We start from the raw sequence: 24667 nt of genomic DNA on the forward strand, positions 1-24667 counted from the left end.
TCCTTATTGTCAAATTTTGGGATGAAAGTCGGTTGTCCACATTCTTAGAACTGGATGTAAATTTGAGTCTGTGAGCAGCGAGCTGTTCATAGATTTGCTGATTGTACTTTAACTCTATGACAAACAGTGCTGAAAGCATCATAACCATGTTACCTTAATAAACGCTTCTACGATATATAAATATTCTAAATATTGATACTTTTACATATACAAAGAACGAATCTATCTAACACACTCCCGAATCCGTTTTTCCAAGTAGACAGCACTAAAGTTATTAAACTTGGTAGTAGGGATAGTGTGAACCTCTGAAAGGTTAAGGTTCGTGTGAACGCGAACCTTTTTGAAAGGTTCTGTGTGAACGCGAACGTGAACGTCATGACGTCACGTGACGTCATATTGCTAATTCCAACCCTACATTTCAGTGAAGTGATATATAGTAATGTACACGATACCCAGCGACGACTCGGGCCACATAATGCCACAATGCTGAAGTACATGAAATAAATATGATCCATCGCTTTGCCAAAAATTTCGACGAGGAAATGCAATGCAATATAAGCTTACGCCGTAATGGTCTAGGCCAGACGGACAATGTATTCGATGTCTGAGTGTTGCTGTCTTGATATTAAGCAGAGTGTAAAACGGGTTTTACCCCATTAACAAGTTATACTGCAGTAGCCAACACCCCAGTCGCGCGGATTTGTTTTTATGATACAATAAACATATGAAATCGAGATGGACCTCGTACCCTTGCTAGATTTTTACATCAGACAACGATATCAATTTCATTGATTGGTTGAAAAAGCATCATTCGCTGACTATACCTAGATGTAGCGTATTTCGCTATGGATGTTGTGCGATTTCGGGTCAAGCTCACAGCAGAGAGTCACTAAATATTCACAAACAAAAAGCTGGATATTTCGAGCAAACTTTTGTAACAAGCAGGTAAAATTTTGGAGATTGTCAAGGTGCATGCTTGTTGAGTGTTGATTTTATATGTTGCCAGCGCCATACATAGAGTGACCCGCAGCTGAAATGAAATAAATTTCAATTAAAGATGTTAAAATGACGTGAAAATTGTAATATATGAAAAAGGTTCACAGTGCAGAAACTACCAGAGTTCGTTTGTGAACGTGAACCTCTAAATTTCCGAGGTTCACGCACAGAACGCGAACGTGAACCTGACGATCACACCATCCCTACTTGGTAGTGTTGCTGCCAATCTAAAATCACAATCGTGGTCCAAATCCGAAATCGTCCGAATCCGAAATCGTGGTTAATTTACATTGCACTTTCTGTGATTGAAGCAAACATCACCATCATCATTGGTTTATTAGCAATTTTATCAGCTCAATACACCACAAAATGCGATACAGTGAAAGGATAAGAAGCGAAGCGGCTTGGAGTAGTCTATGGAATCAGACACCCACCTTGGCCTAGGCGATGTAAAGAGGAAGAGGCATGCACACTGAATGAAAAGTAAATAAGATAGTATAGAAATTAGGAAGCGATAAAAATGTGCTGCCTTGTCATGGAAAGCGAGATCGATAGGTCAGTCATGATCCGGTAATCTTGAGGATGTACTAGTATTCATTTAGTGGTAATTGCTTGTATTTTGACTTGAATGTGGACATGCTCGTCGACTGTCGGATGGCCGGCGGGATACTGTTCCACACATCAGGTCCGGCATATTAGATGGAGCGATGATCTTTTCGGTCGATCATATGATATTTGGACGACGTGGACGCGCGTGTGTTGTACTTGTGCGCTTTTGATTCCGAGGTAAAAAAAGTAATTGAAATATTCTGGGCGACGACCGCAGTGGAACTGATAGATGAACTTGGCTATTTCTAGTTTCCGCATTTCTTGTATGTTTAGGACACCGAATCTCTTCAGCAGCGACTTATTGGATGGACAACCAGGCCCCAAACAATACGTTCATATTGCCAAATTTATTCCACTCGTAGCTTTTCGACCGACTCATATAAGGAGCAAACGTCAGTAAATGTGATCAATCAAATTCGAAATCTATAATTAATTTTGTATTTGTGACGTAATACTGACAATTACACAGAGTCGCGAACGGCACATAACAACAAGGCACGGTACGGTATAACGGACACAAATTCGGCTGTAAAAATTAATAGCCGTATGACAACACAACACTAATGAAATCTTCCCAGGGTATACAGATTCTTCTGTGATATTTAGCAATTGGAACCTTTCAAAATGCGGGCTATCACACAATTAATGATATAAAAAAATACCTATGGCAAGAATAGCACTTACCTTATCATTATCACGTTGAAATATATGAGGAAAAAGTTCAGTCAAGTACCAACAGTAATTTGATTTTATTAATATTTTTGCAACTTTTGTTAGGCTTGCGCGGTCCGCACAAAACGGTGTTTCGGACCGCAGTTTGCCCATCCCTGGTCTAGGTCAAGTTGGATGGTAAATCGGGATTAGGGCTACCATTTTTTGCGGGTCCAATTAGAGACACACTCATTAGCGCCAACTAGCGGATTTTACAAGGAGGTATGTACACATTGTCAGTCAACATGACGTCACACTAGCAAAGCTTCGCCTATCGACTGTATACAGTTTTGAATTGGGCCATCTCTAATGTGAGCTCTGGTGATTGCTTGGGTCTGCAACAGATTTCTTCACGAGGCCATCATCGACTCACAGCCTATTTTGGAAGCTGATTACGTCTAACTACTCTAGCATCTTCGCGATCCCCAGAATAAAGGAAAACGTCACCCAGGTTTAGAACAACTGTCTTTGACTAAGCTAAAGCATCCGAATGGCCTTCACCAACTCTAGGAATTTACTGTTACCTTATATTTGCGATTACAATTAGACTTATTTCAGTAAATGATGGGCATTTTCATTTATTTTTGATTGCATTTGTTGTAATGTCGGTGCATAGTCCCAATATTGACATCAATTTACGTTGTATTAAATCGCGCGCAGCGCGAAGGAAAACTTCAAATAACATTGATCTACTTGAAAATAATCTTATTTATGTTGATTTACGAAAAAGTTTTGAGCCTACTTCCGAATTCCGGACATTTCGGCATATTTTAGAATTTCCTCCCGGACGCAGTTTTCAAGTCGACCGTGTGATAGTTAAACGACTAGAACGCTAATGTTTTGTAATCATGCGCTTCTGATTACGATGAAATAAACTCATTAAAATGCCCATGGCAGTGACATCACTGGGACTTATACATAAGCTTGGATATTTATAGTTTCCGCATATCCTTTATGTTTATAGGACACTGAGTCTTTCAAGCAGCTATATTTGGATGCAAACTCCTGGCTATGATACGGAGTACCTGATGTAAGTGGATTGTGTGTGCTATTACTGGCAGCTCCCAGCAGAGGATATCATATTGTAACTTCGATTGGGAGAAGTATTTAAAGAGTATCACGACCCAAAGCGGTTTGACCACACTAAGTTCTTATTTGCTGATGCCACCATCATCACAATATATAATTTTATTAGATGTTGTACGCAGATTGACAAGTTTCATGGATAGCATATCATGCTATCTGCGGAGCGACTGTATATTCGGCTTTGAAAGCTTGACAAGCGTCTGGCGGAAGTGCGTGGTATGACGACATGTATGTTACTCAATATGTGTGAGGTTGCAAGGCTATTGAACAAAATGATGGAGTTGCTTTGGAATTGGTGTAAATCACGATAGTAGTAGTAGTAGTATTAGTAGTAGTAGTAGTCGAAACACCATAAATACCAAAACAACCACAACAAGGTCGTTAGCGCCAGTTCTTGTTCTATTTGCGAGTTTTGAAAAGTGAGTGAGCAGTTCCAGTTCTTAGTTGCACACTTCGAAAATCTACTTTTGTTCACGCCTGAATAACAGAATTGCGATATTGCTGAAACATCGACTACGTAATTCGAGTATCGCGGTACGTTGCTCTAACAACATGCTGGATCCGACCTAGATCACTACAGTGACTACATATCGCTTTGGCAGAGTTCTCAAAGTCACGATTTGTCCGCAGGCCGCAGCATAAATAATTAAAGGGCATTCCCAGAGACCCAGAAACATGTGATCTAGGTAAGGTATAAGTAGGGTTGCATTTCAAACTAGTATCAATTTAAAACAAGCATGTTTTTAACAAGGCACTTATTCAATACATATTTTTATTGTTTTTTTTCAAGCGATGACGTCACCAATATTCAACTGTGACGCCACAGTGAATTGACATTGACAATTGAAATTATAGGGTAAACATAGCTCCTTTGACGAAATATATGTACTATTGCTGTGGAACGGACTATTTTGAGGGTTCCAACCCTTCCATATCGATATACGTCAGCTATATCGAGTGCTAATTGTCCGCAGGCTCATATAACATGTTTTTTTGGAAAGCATTTACACAATTATGGCCTAATTTCACAACTTGAAAAAAAAAACATTTTTTAAAAGGTGTTTGTTTAAGTATAAGTTTAAGTATACGTAACCAGTGTAGCCCAACGATACTATGCTCTCAATATCTGATGACTATATTTCAGAAATATCACGATTCATGACACCATGTATATGGCGGATTGTAAGGAATCACAATGAAACGCAACCAGAGTATCGGTTGTTGCATATCTTCCAGATTTCAGGCATCCAAAAGCTGAAAATAACTTAAAGCTGATGAAAGTGACAGGGATACATGGATAGAGTGCCGAGGTGTCGTCATATCGTTACTCTTCATACCTTTTAATTAGTTTCCTTTAGCTATCAGAATATAAGCTTTGACTGTTGCCGTTCCGGTTATAAAATACGGAAAATCTTGAACCAAACGAAAGTTACGTTTCCGTGGTGCTGTTTATCATGCGAAGTACTAGCAATGTCGCAGGTAGTGTCATCTCTTTGCGAATTAGTCTTTACTGGGTTCCTCTAATGCCGTAATATTTGGATATTTACGATGCCACGAATCTTTCTTTATTCGAGAGTTGTGGTTGTTTATTATTTTTGTTTAGCGATTACAACGCAGGTGGTATTGTTCGCCATGTCTAAGTGTTCTGCTTCATATCCATAGGGCCTAATCGAACATTACAAAATATTAACTCAAAGCTATGGTTTCGTGGTGAGTGGTAAAATGGATTTTCCTTGATTCTCAAAGTTTCTCCGAAATACAGATCGTCAAATCGGATCAAAAGCCTTTGCTCAAACTTGTTATCCACGTCCACTTCAACGTATATCTGCGTTTAGAACTGAAAATCCTATCGAATTACTTTCGTACTGTACAGAATTGTACCTATTAATAAGCGAAGCGTGATTTGCGACTTGTGCCTCTATATTTGTCGGCTACGTTAGAAAGTGTAAGAGATGATAAGGGATTGTGACAATCTCTCGGCCCATAATTGCCACCCGGCTTAGCTCAGGCATGTTTATTGTGAAATAAGGGCGAATTCTTATGCAGACTTGTCACGATATTTCAGATGCCTCTGGAAGTGTTGGTAGCCGATTTAGCCGAAACATCACAAGACGATCTATTATAGCTCCACCGGCGGGAGAGTTGGGGTATTGAGAGTAGGGTATGTTAGTTTTATTAATTTTTTAATCTGCTTCGATTTCTTATTAGGGTCAGCACAATGGTTCGAGTAATCTAATCCGAATCGAGTATTATTTGTGATGATTCGGTTCGAATAGTGAAAGACGACATTTTCAAGTCGTGAAATGGTATGGCCCTTGCCACTAGAGTTATATTATTAATGAGAAATATAGGCTCCATACTTTTTACCAACATGGAATCCTTGAAACCTCGATTAACGATATCGTACCATCCGAAAAATGTAGTACTGCTCATTTTTGTGAAGTCGTGATTAACCCCCAACATTGCCATAAATTGCAATGGAATAGGTATGCTTGAAATATACCAAATATGTCCGTTATGCGTAAGTACGTCGTGTAGCGTAATCGCATAACGTAGCGACGAAAGCTAGGTAAGGTTTATCTGACTTGGGATGAGTTGAAGCTCAATGTTTTAAAACTATCCGTTGCTGAATTCAGCTATTGTATTCTTCATTCCTTTATCCCTGCTCATTTACTTGTCACACTATTTCTAATGACTAGGATGACTTTTTTACCTAAAAAAGAAAGATTTTAACCTAAAACAGCGAAATTTTGACATTTTTGACATTAAAAATCTTAATTTTGATCAAAGTGACCTAACGTATGCAAATTATGCGTTTTCCCACATATTGTTAAGATTGTAGTACTTATATTCCTTTCTGGTTGGAACTGTCTGTCCTTATAAAGTAGTTTGGCATGAAAAAAAGAATTTTGCCTCAAAAACTGACAAATCTTTACTTGAAAAAACTTTATTTTAACGACATCTGGCCCTATGAAGAATTGCAGTAGTTACATTACGCATTATGGTAGTTAAAAAACTTGGTAGCACAACGAAAGATACTTTCCTACATTCTCGGGTAGAAAGTGTCTGTCCTTGGAGCTTGCCAAGAATGAAGAAAGAACGTTCAACAGCAGCATTTGTTTGCCGACAACACTGAAGTTGTGCATACACTGCTGGTTACAAACCGTGTTGCTTCATTCTGGCAATGGTGTCTACATCACAATTTTTCATCATGCGCTTCTTGATATAAGAACCATGCAATGCCCACGCAGTCTTGCTTCAGTTGGGATATTGCGGTACGTTGAGCATAACACCATGTCAACTTATTTATTTCATTTGAATGTTTATGATTCACAATGAGCAGACAACGAGCCGTATACAACGGTAGGACTATAAATTAGGCTACAAGCTGTAAAATGTCAAATGATAAGTTCACCGACAGTGCAAAATCTACGATACAAACGAAATGCAGGTTGCATAAAAGGTTTTTTTTACCTAACGCCTCAATTTAATCTAATTTTGTTTGACTTATCAAAAAAAAAACGTCGCTCCACTAATGACATTTGATCCGGTTTCGGCACAGTGTAATTTTCTTTCGAATTAGGAAATCTGTCTTGAAACCATTGAAGCCGATCTCGGGGAATCACTATAATTGGTTATATTTATCATGAACGTTTCGAGCTGATGACGATTTATGACAAAATGCATTATGCATTATGCAAATGAAGCATTGTGCGAACTATAAATAGGACTATATGTTATAAAGGAAAGGACGATATGACGTGGACAAAATCGAGTACCGGAGTGATTCGATTCTAAATCACGTATTATGCTTCGAGTGGAGTATTCGATTATCACTAATTATGACGTCGTAACAAAATGTAATGTGTCAAAGTGGAAATATGTACCGTTTATGCCACCGCAAAGAATATAACGCCTGTTATCCATCACATTAAAGATAATTGGTATTTTTTGATCACGCCGATTTCATTGCACTTTGCGCCAATGCTGAGGAATGATCATGACGTCGGAAATGTGGTGTTTCCAGTAACGTTCGTAGCTTTGTACTATATGTTTCAAATACTGCGATACGGCCAATCAATGTTTCAAGGCTTCCACAGTGGAAAATAGTAGGCAAATATTACTGGTGATTGTCAGTTTAATGGAAATGTTCTGGTTAGTCGGTTAGTCACATTAACACTGCAAACTCTATATATAGCAGCATCTAAGCAAGTAATCTGTTGTATGTTTCGGGATATTCCCAATAATGCAACGCTAATCCGTCGCGCGGTAGATATAATCTATTTTTATGTAGTGATCTATACTCTAGTATCGCTCTAAATGCTACCTATGTCAGATATCACGGAATTGTAATCAGTAACCACTGTCACGATCTCAGAATGAAACGTCGGAACGCGAGATGCGCCCTTTTCCTTTTCTGCACCTGTGAATCTATATGCCCTAATTATTGTCGGTATAGATGTAACCGTCCGATCTATGACCTCCTCGCGGCAAGACCATTCAGGCTTGCAGCAAGGGAAGAAAGGCGTTTTCGGGTTCTGAGTTGCGATTGGTTGTGTATGGGCTGTGCCTTCTGGTCATATAATATATCCGCTCCAATCGGCGAGCTGTCTATATCCAGCGAAGAACCTCACAGGAAGTAGCCACCCTCTTCTGCTAAAAGCCTTAAAGTATCGGCGGAACGGCTTCATAGAACAGCGATTCCCAAGCTGGGTTCCGAGGAATAATTGGGGTCTATACAGCAGTTTGGGAGGGCCAAAAGAGAATTTATTCAATATGTAAAACCTCCCTGAAACCGACTGAATCTAGGCCTGGTAAACGCATCGAAAGTGGCTATCTTAGCCTAAACCGACTCTCACTATACTTCCTCGAGCGTTATGATTTTAGACTGTTTCTACTTCTACTTGACAGTTTTAAGTTTTTCAGGCAAAACTAGGCCTAGAATACTTACCTTATACTTTCTTGTAATAAATCACTAACTCTACTTCTACTCGTGTATGAATTTACGGCGTTACTTATACCGGCAGTTACGGACGAACGTGACCAACTGACCATACTTTCATCACCACTGTTAAACGCTTACCGCGTTTTCTTTTTTGTAATATTTCAGCATTCGCATGTAGCATTATGTGAGTTTTATAGGGCCGCAAAATATGAAACTAGCTGCAATGATGAAATCCCTGAAAAATGTGGAGCAGCAGAAGTCACACACTGATGTGCAGCACATTTTCATTCAATGTTTTCGTCTTTTGTGTAAAATCATATGTTTTATTGGTTTTGTTTTTTTATCACTCTGTTGATTTAAAGTTCATTCTGTGCATCAGTAATGGTAATTTATTAGATATGCAGTTAACTGAATATTGTGGTAGAGATTTTTGCTTTATGATTAGGTGAAAATTGCATGCTCCCGAAGGTTTGTAAATTTAGTGTAAGGGTTGCTAGGTTATAGTAAAGGTTTGGAGCCGCTGTTCTTATATTTGCGATCGCTAATGTGCGAGCCCAACTGTATATAGGCCTGTAGGCACTACCGTTTTATTTTGCGGGCACTGTTCATTAATAGAATTTCTCTCTATTTCAGGGGAACTGTGGTTCGAGCAATAGCTGGAGTACTCGTAACTATGACCAACCCGGTAGCTTGCCTTTTATGCTACGCCAGGCGAGTATATCGACAGAACCAGCATCGGCGTAACCGTCGGGACTGCACCTGCAGGATAAGATGGTAAGAGTAGCGCATATTACGCGATGGGAGGCAATTTTCTTCCAAGGATGTGCCGATGGCTTTCGTACCAAACCAGAGGCTCGGAATCGAACAGCAGATAGTTTTCCCATTAAGCGCCGTGTTCGGTTTGACGTTATAACCGCGGTTCTGTATAAGCCACTAATTTTATGCGCATGTCGCTTGTTGGCTGCAGTACCCAACGCAGCGCACTCGCACATACATAAAGAACCCATGAGAGATCGCACGAGGCGCGAATAAATCATTTTGTTGCAGAAAATTCATCAAATATCACATACTGTCATACATATTGCACGATCGCTCAGATGCGGTCGCTACTCTAATTTAGACCCTTTGCAACCCATATTTCAAGAAGCGCTGATAGAATGTGTTACTAGTTTAGCAATACTCAAATACCTGTCCGTAATTTCAACTTTGACAATGATTTTTCCATTCTCACTCGATTTCATTTTGTTACAGATTTATTTTATAATGATGATTCGATAAAGCGGCTGCTTCACAAGTACTGAGACCGGCAGTGTTTCGTGAATCCTACCTGCATTCCTACCAAGATAACACTGATTGCTCAATTTCTCAGCGTTGCACTGAACAGCTTTGGACTAGTTTCCGTGGTCTCATAGGCTTTATTCAGATTAACGGAATTAGCGGTTTTATATTTAAACCATGCCTCAATACAACCGTTAATATTCTCGGTAAAATCAATTTCAGATTGTCGTATCGAAATGATCAAAATGTTGCGGATTGCATTTCAGTTACGAAAACATTTTCGGTGACATTCTAATTAGACTAGTTAGAGTGAAATGCCGACAATCTAATTGTAATCTAATGTGTGTAATGCTTCCTTACTTTAATTTCAATTCTAATCTAATTTCTAGTTTTTCTGAGAATGCTACTGTATTGTGCAAAACGAGCGAAGCATACTGTACAGATATTTGCCATTCCTTGCCATGTTTTTGAGAATGAAGCCTGATTTGGTGCGAATTGAACTTGCTACTATTTCAAAATTCTGGCGAATGCAGGAATTCTACTTCCAATCTAATTCGGAAAATCGGTGGAGCAATATTTCTAATTCCAATCTAATTTGGTAACGCCGAAAAGTTTCTAGTTGTTCGACTTTGTTGCGACATATCGGTAACCGGCATATAGGCCTATATCTACTGCTAATCTCGTCACCAGTGTACGTTACCGATTTCCACATGCAACGCTTTTCGTGACGCATCGACGATATATTATACTTATGTCTTGCTGACAATATGATGTTTAAATCAAGTTGCAATTCATCGAACAGCTATACTCAATCAATAATTATAATCGTCAGATTATATTTTAATCTGTCCAATACACACAAACAATATACAATGCGATTTAATGAACAGATAGCGGATGCTGAACGACCAGTCGGGGTCTCTTGAACTGGCATCCATCTCGACCTAGAGCCCGATGTCAGAATCTTCTTCGATGTTATTATTTCTTCGTCGGTACTTTCTAGAAGCTCTTTCGTGCTCTTTCTCTTTCCATTATCGTGTCTTTATTTATGGAGCTTTTTTGCCGCCGCAAGAACAACGACACTGACAAAGAGGAGCCCAGAATAATCTCCGACGGCGGGATCGAACCCGGGCTGCCTGTGTAGATGGCGCCGGCGCCGGCGCTCACCAATACGCTATATCCCCCGTACTTTCATAAACATATGTGCAACACATTTCTGTTGTGAGTTCGCGATATACTTTGTCACAGATCGAAAACAATATTTATCATATGAAAGAAATTTAGAATCGTGTAATCCGGATGGTATTCCGAAATTGCGTTGGTTGTAAACTTCTTTTCTCGGGCTCAGAGATGATGGTAGTTGTGTGTATTTTAATTCAAGTAGAATTAGGAGAAACGCAGTAAGCTATTTTCTAAGGTTGAGATTAGAATGCTTCGTCGAATATGTTTGGCTATTGGAGATATCATGAGATTTATCCGTCTTATGTGTTCAATTTGAATTATCGGGGAGCCATGTAACAATAATCTCAATCAACTGTGGGGTCACTAAGTTCGTGACCTTACGATAGCACAGCTTACAGACTTGAAATTCACTGCATGAGATTCGTCATGCGAGAGATGTTTTATGTAGTAAAAACTAGTCCGTTATTATAACAGTCGCACTCTGAACGGTTGAAGCGATAGTGGTGTTGCGGTGCGGTCAATACATGTCGCGTTCTGACTATCGCACATCCGCTTTCCATCCAATAATTGGAAATTAGATTTTTTGTGGTCTCGGAAGGGTGATTTCGATACGAAATGCTGCTTTGACTAATGAGGTGAATCAGAGTATCAAAGTACCGATCATCAATAAATAAATTCGTAAGATATCTCTAGTTCGAATAAAGAGCCATTGTTCAGTAATCCAATGCTAGCCGGCCACGACACCACGAATGAATGTTTCATTGATAAATCACAAAGAAGAAAATAATTGATTTTGATTCGTGGATATCGTATTACATCATCATAGCCAACTATACTATTTCACTGAAAGAGCCATAGGCCTATGCGACTATCTAGCCATCGCTTACAGACCCATGGGTATATTGTATAGGTGGTGCTTTGTCGCAGCATTGTATACGCGTGAAGTGCTGATGGAATGGCAGTCAGCTTTTTCATAACCCGACGAGACCGTTCAGTTAGAAACATGAAGGTGAAGGTGTTAAGACCGAGGTCGGTGGACTCCTTGAGGGTGCGCGAACTAGTGATAAAGGGTTCGTGACAGACGAATCAAAATCGTCGGGATTTACGGTACATTCGATGATTGTTCAATCCAACGACTATAAAGTAGATTATCCGTACGCCAAAAAGTAGTAATGTCAATACTATTCCGGCAGAATTCGGAATCCGTGAAAGAGATACCTAATCCACGGAGGTAGCATAACTATTAGGCAGATTCGTGTTGTCCCTGATATGATTCCCTGTCATATTTATTCCATTCCCTGAACCTCGTGTTGTCAGGTAGACATTTTATCATGTTATATTGAGCCCCTCGTGGGTAGGTCGGCAAACCATTGGAAATGTTATGATAGGTATTGTGATGCGTGGATGCCGGTAATCAGGGCTGTAACTGTCCCAACCCGAACTCCCCACTTGAGAGGAGTCCTAAAATCAGTTTATTAATGAAGATAAAGTAGGATATTCGCGGGCAGGTTTATTAAACTGGAACGTTTTCTTCGTTTTTATCGTGCAATTTACAGCCACTCGAATTTTCAATTTTAATACTAATACAACTTTTACCTCCCAAAAAACTACACTGGCAATTATGAAATGCCGGTTTATTGCTTGTATCGTCGTTGGCGGCTAGTCCAGTGGTTCTCAAAATCCTTTAGACACGCCCCTCTTTATGATAGTGAAATATCTCCCCCCCCCCTTAACGTCATATTACAAAATTCAACCAGAATGCTAACAATCCCAGCGAATAGTTTAATGGTAGGGAAGGTTATGACTGCTGATGAGAGAATTCTCAAATAGGACATTAGGACTAGACACAGAGTAAAAACTATGAATCGGAGGTCGATCGCGCCGAGCGTGAAATTATTTTTCAGTTGAGCGTAGCTTCGCGCCTCCATCCGATTCTTTCACGCCCCCCTCCCCCAGTTAGTGAACCACTGCTTTAGTCAAACGGGGCGTGACCTGCAGGTGGAGCACTATTAGGTATGCCTACCGGCATTTCGGCGCCTGCCGCTTCCCCCAGACACACTAATATGCAGGGTTGTAATGACTCGAGTCATGACTCGACTCGAGTCAGACTCGAGTCACGATTTTTTTGTGACTCGACTTGACTCGAGTCATTTTCTTGAAATGGGAAAATGACTCGACTCGACTCGAGTCAATATTTGGATTGACTCGACTTGTACTCGAGTCATTACGCATGACTCGACCCAAGTCATTGACTCGGCTTCTTTTATATGATTTGAAGATGAAGAAATTTGCGAATCGTAATCGCTAGATCAACGCATCTGACGAATTCTGCCGACATCGCTACTTGTCGCCACTGCTTTCGTTGCACTCGTCTGATATCAGATATGCCGCCGTAAAAACAACAGACAATGGTACATATAGTAGCAATGCATTGTACAAAATCATCCTGTGATGAAGAGGTAATAGATCCTCTGCAATCAAAGTACTCAAGACTTTTCAATTATACAAACAATCGAAGCAAAGTTCAATTAGAGCCAATGAAATGACTCAGATGGACAAGTACTTGGAAGAGGCTGATAAGCTCTGATAAGTAGATTTGAAGGCGATGATTCTTTGCATTTTTAGGCGACTAGAAAAAATGAGTATACGATGCTCTTCAATGTGGTTCAAAAATGCTTGTCAATTCCTGTATCTAGTGCACCAGTGGAACGTGAATTCAGTAGATGTGGATTTATTCCAAGGCCATGCCGCTATAACATATATGAGGATATCCTTTCCACTTTAGTATTTTTGAATTGTAACTCAATGATTTGATCTGCTGTCTGTGAAAACACACAATACCCTCCGTCCATTTGACGTTTTTTTAGGTATGTGCATTGAGCACGTGAGTAATAACGAATGGCTAATGTTGTGTGATGTTTGTACAATAGGGCTGTTCAAAAATAACTTCTTTTTTATTTTACTGGGTGGCTACTTGATAAAATTGTCATGTTGCATAAAAAGAACACTGAGTCTGGCTTAATTTTAAAAAGTTGAATCAATGATATGAGAGGAGAAAATTTTATTTTTGAAAATAAATGGAGTGTTTTTAGTGAGAAATTCTGTCATATAATATAATTATATACTAGTAGTAAGCCGACTATTTTTTCATATCCAAAATATTCAACTCTAATAAATTGTCTTTTTGTAGTTGGAATTGAGCCAATTTTGCTATGAATCATATTTTTACACAATATAACAATATCATGAGGTAGCCGGTTAAATTCGAAAATCTCTATTCGTAATTAATCCAAAATTTTCTCTCATAGTAGCAACACTCCGGTGGCTATTTCGGGAGCTGAGCAGGAAAGTTAACTTTTTTTTTAATAACCACCTGATAATGTGATAGAAAAACTGTACCTCTACATAAACATGCATCTGTTGATTCTCTATCAGCTGGTATCTAGGCGTGAATTCGTTGGTTCTATATCAGATAGTATGTAGACGTGAATTCGTTGATTCTCTATAAGCTATAAGCTAATTCAGGATTGAAAACATGAGTTGAACATAACTTCAATGCAGTGACTTGGACTCGGACTCGAGTCATAACACTATGACTCGGACTTGACCCTTTAAACGGTGACTTGGACTCGGACTCGACTCGGTGATGAATTGAAAATGACTCGACTTCACTCGAGTCAATACCACAAAAGTAAGATTGACTCGTGACTCGGAACCATGTGACTTGGTTACAACCCTGCTAATATGCATGCAGTGGTAATATCATGGCTAAAGATGATCACGTGTCCTATTTGCTTGCAGTCTTCACTTCCATCACCTCTGTCGGTAAATATGATCACAGGGGCAGAGAGGATCAAATGGATATCATTTAAAGACCACTATACTTGGCAAAAGTCATTCATTATTCATTACCGCTGAAACATTTTCGCGCTTGTCGTGACTATAGCTATAACCAGTGACTTATACCAAACGCTCATCCATTACGCTACCTTGACAGTCGTACTGTCAAATTCGGGGTGATACAATAATATAAATTGATTAACGCATTCGCACAAACCGTTGGTGTCAAATCTATAAAGTAATGAATGACTTGCACGTAGGAATTTCTCTAAATCTTCAAAGAATATAAAAAATTTGCTCAAATGAAGTTGAAGTCAGCCTATACTCCGTTGAGCGCGACTGCTGGAGTTTGAGTTTGTCAAGCTTTCTAGAATACGAATTAAGTTTAATCTTCAATAATGGTATCTTCAGAATGGTTGTGAAACACATGTTTATTCACAATTTATACAGACATTGATAAAATATTTTCGCACCCCCTCCCTGAGAGCCTCCCGCGCCCATCAGGTTGAGAACCCCTGGCCTATAACGTTCAATATCGCCTTCAATTTTCAGCAAGGTACAACAATTATGTGTCATAGTCCAATAATAAACTGCCCGGTAATCGTTTAATCTCGAGGTGAGAAATGGTAAATAGATAACCCAATTTCTTATTACAGAATATAGTCTTATTATTAGTTCAGGGAAATAGCCTACAAGGCGTAAATCAGATATGACTCCCGTAGTTCTTGTTCTCCTCATTGCGACCTTCGTGACAGGTAAGATCATGTCAGTGATGTGTCAAAGGTATTTTATTTGTAGATTTTGAAAAAATCCTGTTTCGCCTCCAAACCGGTCACTGTCGCCTGGCGGCACACCGCACACCTATTCAAAATAGGTTGCGCCGACTCCCCCTTTTGTAATGTGTGTTATGTCCCCGACACGGTTGACCACATACTCTTGCATTGCGAAAAATATGACTTTCACCGAACATTTCTTGCCGACGCATGTAGCCTACTCTTCTCAATGTTCCGCTTACTTTAACCAATTTACTTACTATGCCGCAATTATTTACGCCGGTCGACGAGTTTATTATTTCATGTAACTTGTATATATAGTTTGGAAGTTTATATAGTTTGAAATTTAACCCTATGTCCCAGAGCACGAAAATCGATCCTTGATTACATATTTTGTGCGTGGTGCACGAGGCCGGAAACGGCGCCACGCGCCACTTAAAACTCCTCATTAATAATAATAATAATAATAATAATAATAAGTATTTGGCTGTATTAAGGTTTAATTAATAATTAATTAATTACTTTAACTTAACCTAACTTCTGAACTGACGCATCACTGCTGTGAATGCCTGCGAAACGATCTGGATATATCGCACCTGGACGTACCCGCCGTGGGACCAAGCGGATGACCCCAGAGGACTCGTCAACTCCGACCACACAGGAACACCAAAGAGAAGATATTTCTCAACATGGCGCCTGTGCAACACCGAACTGTGGCTCACAAAACAGCTTTGCCGCAAAAGAAAAAAAGAAGAGACACAGATGGAGTAAAGAAGAGTATAAAGAAATAATGAGATGTTACTTCTTAGCCAAATTTGAAAACTCGGCAGGAGTAACCGAAGGAACTTTTCAAAAATGGAAAGAGAGAACGAACAACTCTCCAACCATGACTGCCAATACCCTGGCAACAATGAGACGTTGTGTAATAAAAAATAAAAAATTATCTGAACAAGAACTCGCAGAAATCGAGGGAGAAATGTGTAACAAAAACATAGAAAACTCTGAGGCAATGAAACTGCAATTCGGCCAAGATGACCTGAACCCACAACAATCACTTGATGACCCGAACATCGCAGAAGTAGAATTACAAAATACCACCGGGCACCCGAATGAATCAACAACACCTAACGATGGCGACATAGACACGGAATTAGAATTGGAGATCAAAAATCAAATCATCGACCGCATGAAATCCACATTGAATGTAAATGACAGAGTGCAGTTACCTGACTTACAAATTACAAAGAAACTGAAAACTGATATTGCAGTAGCGAACAAAATTTTGACAGAAACCATACTACCTGCAACTCTAAATGACAAACAAGGAGAAAGACCACAATGTCCCTTGACAACAATCAATAACCTCATTTACAGCACTGCGACAGTTATCTCAGAAAGGCACTGCAAAATACCTAGAACTGTCAACAAAAAAAGGGGAAGGCATACGCCAGCTTGGCAACGCAGAATTGAAAACAAAATCGCAAAACTAAGGTGTGACGTTGCGATACTCTCAGAACTAAAAAAGGAAATGTTTCCCGCAAAGTAAAAAATAAAGTAAAAAGAATAGAACTGGAGCACCAAACCAAACTGCAGTCAACAGAAAAAGTGACAATGTTGCAAGAAGAATTAAAAATGAGAATATGCGCCAAAGCACAACGATTGAAACGATATAAAAAACGAGAAATACAATATCGCCAAAATTTGTTATTTGCTCGCAAACCTGGACAATTTTTTCGAATGATGAAACAAAAGTCAAATCAAAAAATTACCAGCAGCAAAATACCAGCCACTGCAGATGTGGAATCATTTTGGAAGAAAATATGGGAAACCAAAAAATTGCACAACTCAAATGCAAATTGGATACAAGACCTCCACACTGACCATCTACAAACACCAGAACAACAATGGTCAGAAATCACAAAACAAGAAATCAAGGAGGCCCTAAAGAGTTCACTGAACTGGAAAGCAGCTGGTCCTGACCAGATCAAAAACTTTTGGCTAAAAAAGCTAACTGCAACACATAATTACCTAGCGGTGACCTACAATGAGCTTTTATCCTCAACCAGCTCGCACGAGATCCCAGCCTGGTTCACACAAGGGATCACCTATCTTATTCCAAAAAATGAAAACACCAGGGACCCCAAGAACTACAGGCCAATAACATGCCTGACAACCATGTACAAAACACTGACTGCAAAACTGCAAGAGGAGACACACTAACCTCAGCATGGCATGGATAGACTACAAAAAAGCTTTCGATTCAGTCCCCCACACATGGATACTGAAAACAATGCGTATGTACAAAATGAATCCGATCATCATCAGATTTATTGAAGATTCAATGAAAAATTGGCATACAAAACTGTTGATCAAACATGACCAAGGTGAAACAGAAACCTGTACAATTCAGATATGCCATGGTATCTTCCAAGGCGACTCATTCTCACCACTTCTATTCTGCCTCAGCTTAGCTCCACTCAGTGAGTTGCTGAGAAAAAATGAAACAGGATACGTGATGAAAAAAGCAGCAAATTCTGAAGGTCAAAAGATTCATCACCTTTTGTTCATGGATGATCTGAAACTGTACGCGAAATCCGACACGGACCTGAATAACCAAATGAAAATTGTTCATGAGTTTTCGGAAGATATAAAAATGAAATTTGGCTTGGATAAATGCTCAAAACTTACCATACGACGCGGAAGAGCCACCAGCACTGGCGACATGAACTTCAAAATGGACGAAACCATAACAGAATTGAATGCCGAAGATCACTATAAATATGTAGGGGTCTGTGAAAGCGACAACATTAAACATGCTGCAATGAAATCAAGTCTAAAAAAAGAATACATCAGCAGGTTCAAGTCAATTCTCAAAACTGAACTCAATTCCAAAAACAAAATCAATGCCATAAACAGTCTTGCAGTGCCTGTCTTGAGATATAGCTTTGGTGTGGTGAACTCATTGCACAGGAAGACAAACAGCGCAAAACAAAATCTCTGAGCTATCGTCACGACAAGTACGCCAGAGAAGTCAACATGGAAACAGCTAACCTGTACACTGCAGAAAACACTGTTGCTAAACCCACAACAATAGCAAAAGCAGCACGAGTTCAGTACAAAATTGCAATGCTCAAAATGAGAGAAACAATATGGGAATCGATGCCTCTTCATGGACAGCACAAGAAGTTAACTTCACAGCCCCATGTAGACGAGCTTTCATGGACCTGGCTATCCAGCTCTGGCCTGAAACCGGCAAGCGAAGGATTCATTTTCGCAGCACAAGACCAATCGCTTCCTACAAAATACTATCGCAAAAGAATTCTGAAGCAAAACACAGACGGCAAATGCAGAATGTGCCACAACCAAAATGAAACTGTAGCACATCTCATGTCCGGCTGTGGTGCACTTGCAGCTACCGAATACACATGGAGACACAATAGGATTGGTCACTACATTCATCTTGAATTATGCAAACATTTTAACATCACCACTTCGACAAAAAATTGGTACGATTACAGCCCAGCACCAGTGACAGAAAACGAACAAGTAAAAATTCTGTGGGATGTACCAGTTATAACTGACCGCGAAATCAGGAGCAACCGCCCGGATATAATCGTCAAACTAAAAAAGAAAAGAGAATGCTTATTCATTGAACTGGCTGTCCCAGCTGATCACAACCTACTGCAAAAAGAATCAGAAAAATACTCCAAATACGCAGACCTCAAAATGGAATGTGAGAAAATGTGGCGATGCAAAATAAACATTGTACCGATAGTCATTGGTGCTACAGGGGTCGTGAGCAAAAAACTCATGAGACATATCCAACAAATTCCGGGTAACGTTCGATTCGACATGATCCAAAAGATCACATTATTGGGCACTGTGCACATTCTTAGGAAGGCCTTGAATGCACCACTGGACTAAAATTACGCTTGTGAATCACAGCATAATTTCTGTAATTTCGATTCTTCATCTTCAATCATCTCTACCTCTGCTTTGTAACCCTTGCCAATTCTTCATCTGCTACAATTCTGTAATCTGACTTCTCGGTGTATTGCATAGGAATAACAATTTGAATGTATTACTGAAATTTTAAAAATTTACTCCAATCTCGCCATTTTCCTTTGGGGGCAGGTTGCTCCCCGGATTATGTGTGTATCTACCAGTTTTACTGTGAATAAAGAATATAATAATAATAAATTATCTGAACAAGAACTCGCAGAAATCGAGGGAGAAATGTGTAACAAAAACATAGAAAACTCTTAGGCAATGGAACTGCAATTCGGCCAAGATGACCTGAACCCAAAACAATCACTTGATAACCCGAACAACGCAGAAGTAGAATTAAAAAATACCACCCGGCACACGAATGAATCAACAACACCTAACGATGGCGACATAGACACGGAATTAGAATTGGAGATCAAAAATCAAATCATCGACCGAATGAAATCCACATTGAATGTCAATGACAGAGTGCAGTTACCTGACTTACAAATTACAAAGAAACTGAAAACTGATATTGCAGTAGCGAACAAAATTTTGACAGAAACCATACTACCTGCAACTCTAAATGACAAACAAGGAGAAAGACCACAATGTCCCTTGACAACAATCAACAACCTCATTTACAGCACTGCGGCAGTTATCTCAGAAAGGCACTGCAAAATACCAAGAACTGTCAACAAAAAAAGGGGAAGGCATACGCCAGCTTGGCAACGCAGAATTGAAAACAAAATCGCAAAACTAAAATGTGACGTTGCGATACTCTCAGAACTAAAAAAAGGAAATGTTTCCCGCAAAGTAAAAAATAAAGTAAAAAGAATAGAACTGGAGCACCAAACCAAACTGCAGTCAACAGAAAAAGTGACAATGCTGCAAGAAGAATTAAAAATGAGAATATGCGCCAAAGCACAACGATTGAAACGATATAAAAAACGAGAAATACAAATATCGCCAAAATTTGTTATTTGCTCGCAAACCTGGACAATTTTTTCGAATGATGAAACAAAAGTCAAATCAAAAACTTACCAGCAGCAAAATACCAGCCACTGCAGATGTGGAATCATTTTGGAAGAAAATATGGGAAACCAAAAAATTGCACAACTCAAATGCAAATTGGATACAAGACCTCCTCACTGACCATCTACGAACACCAGAACAACAATGGTCAGAAATCACAAAACAAGAAATCAAGGAGGCCCTAAAAAGTTCACTGAACTGGAAAGCAGCTGGTCCTGACCAGATCAAAAACTTTTGGCTAAAAAAACTAACTGCAACACATTATTACCTAGCGGTGACCTACAATGAGCTTTTATCCTCAACCAGCTCGCACGAGATCCCAGCCTGGTTCACACAAGGGATCACCTTTCTTATTCCAAAAAATGAAAACACCAGGGACCCCAAGAACTACAGGCCGATAACATGCCTGACAACCATGTACAAAACACTGACCAAAATCCTGGCAAAACGAAGCTACAAACACCTAGAAAACCTTCTTCCGCCTGAGCAGAAAGGATGCAAGGAAGGTGCCCTTGGCTGTAAGGACTACCTGCTCCTTGACAAAACCATTCTTGAAAACTGCAAGAGGAGACACACTAACCTCAGCATGGCATGGATAGACTACAAAAAAGCTTTCGATTCAGTCCCCCACACATGGATACTGAAAACAATGCGTATGTACAAGATGAATCCGATCATCATCAGATTTATTGAAGATTCAATGAAAAATTGGCATACCAAACTGTTGATCAAACATGACCAAGGCGAAACAGAAACCTGTACAATTCAGATACGGAATGGTATCTTTCAAGGCGACTCATTCTCACCACTTCTATTCTGCCTCAGTTTAGCTCCACTCAGTGAGTTGCTGAGAAAAAATGAAACAGGATACGTGATAAAAAAAGCAGCAAACTCTGAAGGTCAAAAGATTCATCACCTTTTGTTCATGGATGATCTGAAACTGTACGCGAAATCCGATGCAGACCTGAATAACCAAATGAAAATTGTTCATGAGTTTTCGGAAGATATAAAAATGAAATTTGGCTTGGATAAATGCTCAAAACTTACCATACGACGTGGAAGAGTCACCAGCACTGGCGACATGAACTTCAAACTGGGTGAAACCATAACAGAATTGAATGCCGAAGATCACTATAAATAGGCTTACCATATTTTGGAAATCTAAAAAGAGGACACTTTTTCATAGATTTCCAACTTTCAAAATCGGAGTAGAATTCTCAAAAACCGGTTAATTCATCTCTTCCGCTCAGAACTCAAAATACCGTTTTTCTGCCCACATTGCCAGGTGGATGACTAAAAAAAAAAAAAAAAAAAAAAAGGTCATCTTTTCGCTCACAGCTAAAATCACCGTTTTTCACCCGTCGGAGCTTCACGTCTGTGCTAATATGTGGCATATCACTCGCAATTTGCTCTAAATCTGCTCTAAATCCTAAAAAAGAGGACAAAATCTCAAAAAAGAGGACAAAAGGGCGTCCTCCGAGGACACTTTCAAAAAAGTCAAAAAAGAGGACAAATCCTCTTAAAAGAGGACGTATGGTAAGCCTAACTATAAATATCTAGGGATCTGTGAAAGCGACAACATTAAACATGCTGCAATGAAATCAAGTCTAAAAAAGGAATACATTAGCAGGCTCAAGTCAATTCTCAAAACTGAACTCAATTCCAAAAACAAAATCAATGCCATAAACAGTCTTGCAGTGCCTGTCTTGAGATATAGCTTTGGTGTGTTGAACTGGCGCGAAGATGAAATTAAAAAATTGGATGCAAAGACGAGAAAATTGATGACAATGCACCACATGCATCACCCAAAATCTGATACACAAAGACTGTACATCCCCAGAAAAAAAGGTGGTCGAGGACTACAAGAAATTGAACAAACTTTCAAAACAGAAATCATCGGCTTGTCACAGTACATCAACAACAGCGAAAACATTTACTGCATACTCATTGCACAGGAAGACAAACAGCGCAAAACAAAATCTCTGAGCTATCGTCACGACAAGTACGTCAGAGAAGTCATCATGGAAACAGCTAACCTGTACACTGCTGAAAACACTGTTGCCAAACCCACAACAATAGCAAAAGCAGCACGAGTTCAGTACAAAATTGCAATGCTCAAAATGAGAGAAACAATATGGGAATCGATGCCTCTTCATGGACAGCACAAGAAGTTAACTTCACAGCCCCATGTAGACGAGCTTTCATGGACCTGGCTATCCAGCTCTGGCCTGAAACCGGCAAGCGAAGGATTCATTTTCGCAGCACAAGACCAATCGCTTCCTACAAAATACTATCGCAAAAGAATTCTGAAGCAAAACACAGACGGCAAATGCAGAATGTGCCACAACCAAAACGAAACTGTAGCACATCTCATGTCCGGCTGTGGTGCACTTGCAGCTACCGAATACACATGGAGACACAATAGGATTGGTCACTACATTCATCTTAACATCACCACTTCGACAAAAAATTTGTACGATTACAGCCCAGCACCAGTAACAGAAAACGAACAAGTAAAAATTCTGTGGGATGTACCAGTTATAACTGACCGCGAAATCAGGAGCAACCGCCCGGATATAATCGTCAAACTAAAAAAGAAAATAGAATGCTTATTCATTGAACTGGCTGTCCCAGCTGATCACAACCTACTGCAAAAAGAATCAGAAAAATACTCCAAATACGCAGACCTCAAAATGGAATGTGAGAAAATGTGGCGATGCAAAATAAACATTGTACCGATAGTCATTGGTGCTGCAGGGGTCGTGAGCAAAAAACTCATGAGGCATATCCAACAAATTCCGGGTAACGTTCGATTCGACATGATCCAAAAGATCACATTATTGGGCACTGTGCACATTTTTCGGAAGGCCTTGAATGCACCACTGGACTAAAATTACACTTGTGAATCACAGCATAATTTCTGTAATTTCGATTCTTCATCTTCAATCATCTCTACCTCTGCTCTGTAACCCTTGCCAATTCTTCACCTGCTGCAATTCTGTAATCTGACTTCTCCGTATATTGCATAGGAATAACAATTTGAATGTATTACTGAAATTTTAAAAATTTACTCCAATCTCGCCATTTTCCTTTGGGGGCAGGTTGCTCCCCGGATTATGTGTGTATCTACCAGTTTTACTGTGAATAAAGAATATAATAATAATCACGTCGGTTGTTACAATCGATGCTTTAGCTTTAATCTACTAAGTGATATATTCAAATATGTGCGCTATGTTGACAGATCAGTGATACTCTCGGTGTCTTGTACTGCTAAGTCAGGACTGATGTTGTCTAGAATTCGACCACTTCCAAGTAAGATCATTTAGTGATTAGGAGTTGTGGTGAAAATTACTTTACCGAATGGAAATGGACAAAATTATCAATAGTACTAATGAACAAACACATTTACCATATTTCCACGTAAGTTGTGTTTCTGATTTCTTCGATAGTGTGTGTTCTACAAATAACTCAAGTCTATCCGACTAAGATAACGGTAACAAACATTTTCGAAATTGATTTTGCGATGATCAAAGTGTTTCTGAAATGGTGCGGTCTATCCAACTAAGGTAACGGTAACAAACATTTTTGAAATTGATTTTGCGATGATCAAAGTGTTTCTGAAATGGTGCGGTCTATCCAACTAAGATAACGGTAACAAACATTTTCGAAATTGATTTTGCGATGATCAAAGTGTTTCTGAAATGGTGCGGTCTATCCAACTAAGATAACGGTAACAAACATTTTTGAAATTGATTTTGCGATGATCAAAGTGTTTCTGAAATGGTGCGGTCTATCCAACTAAGATAACGGTAACAAACATTTTTGAAATTGATTTTGCGATGATCAAAGTGTTTGTGAAATGGTGCGAATGGATTAAGCAATAATCAAGCGGCGGTATGTCAATTCGCATAGTGTGATATCTTGAAACCCGGAAATGCGCGTAAGTGTTTCAATTCTCACCACACACTCTAATAATAACATATTGAACCGATTGTTGAATGTATCAATAACGACTTGCCAACAAAAATTATTAAAATATGTTTTGTGTTGGTCTGTAAATTCAACATTAACGATATTGTTGCTTTATATTTGACCCTGGTGATTACAACTGACCGATTTGTAAAATCTTGGCTGGTAAGCACATTATAGCATTCTGTAATACGTACAGAGGTGAGTAATAGATTAATTCCTAATCAAGATTATTTCATTACGAAATTCGAACACA

The 24667-nt window shown here is 39.3% G+C and overlaps 2 protein-coding genes and 1 long non-coding RNA gene across 4 annotated transcripts in view; 1 reads left to right on the forward strand and 2 right to left on the reverse strand.

Moving 5' to 3' along the window:
• Nucleotides 1-24667, reverse strand: part of LOC145440598 (protein LKAAEAR1-like) — a 245280-nt gene that overhangs the window by 148734 nt on the left and 71879 nt on the right. The window lies entirely within an intron of this gene.
• The window catches only part of LOC145440592 (uncharacterized), a 233858-nt gene that overhangs the window by 84010 nt on the left and 125181 nt on the right, over nt 1-24667 (reverse strand). The gene's annotated exons all lie outside the window — the stretch shown is intronic.
• Nucleotides 4515-10938, forward strand: LOC145440334 (uncharacterized). The gene is made up of 4 exons (XR_013915526.1): nt 4515-4881; nt 5468-5563; nt 8981-9121; nt 9599-10938. It is a non-coding gene; the product is annotated as an uncharacterized LOC145440334 (long non-coding RNA).

Source organism: Botryllus schlosseri, chromosome 6 (genome assembly GCF_051294905.1).
Source record: "Botryllus schlosseri isolate E-star chromosome 6, Bs_hap1, whole genome shotgun sequence".
Classification (NCBI taxonomy): Eukaryota; Metazoa; Chordata; class Ascidiacea; order Stolidobranchia; family Styelidae; genus Botryllus; species Botryllus schlosseri.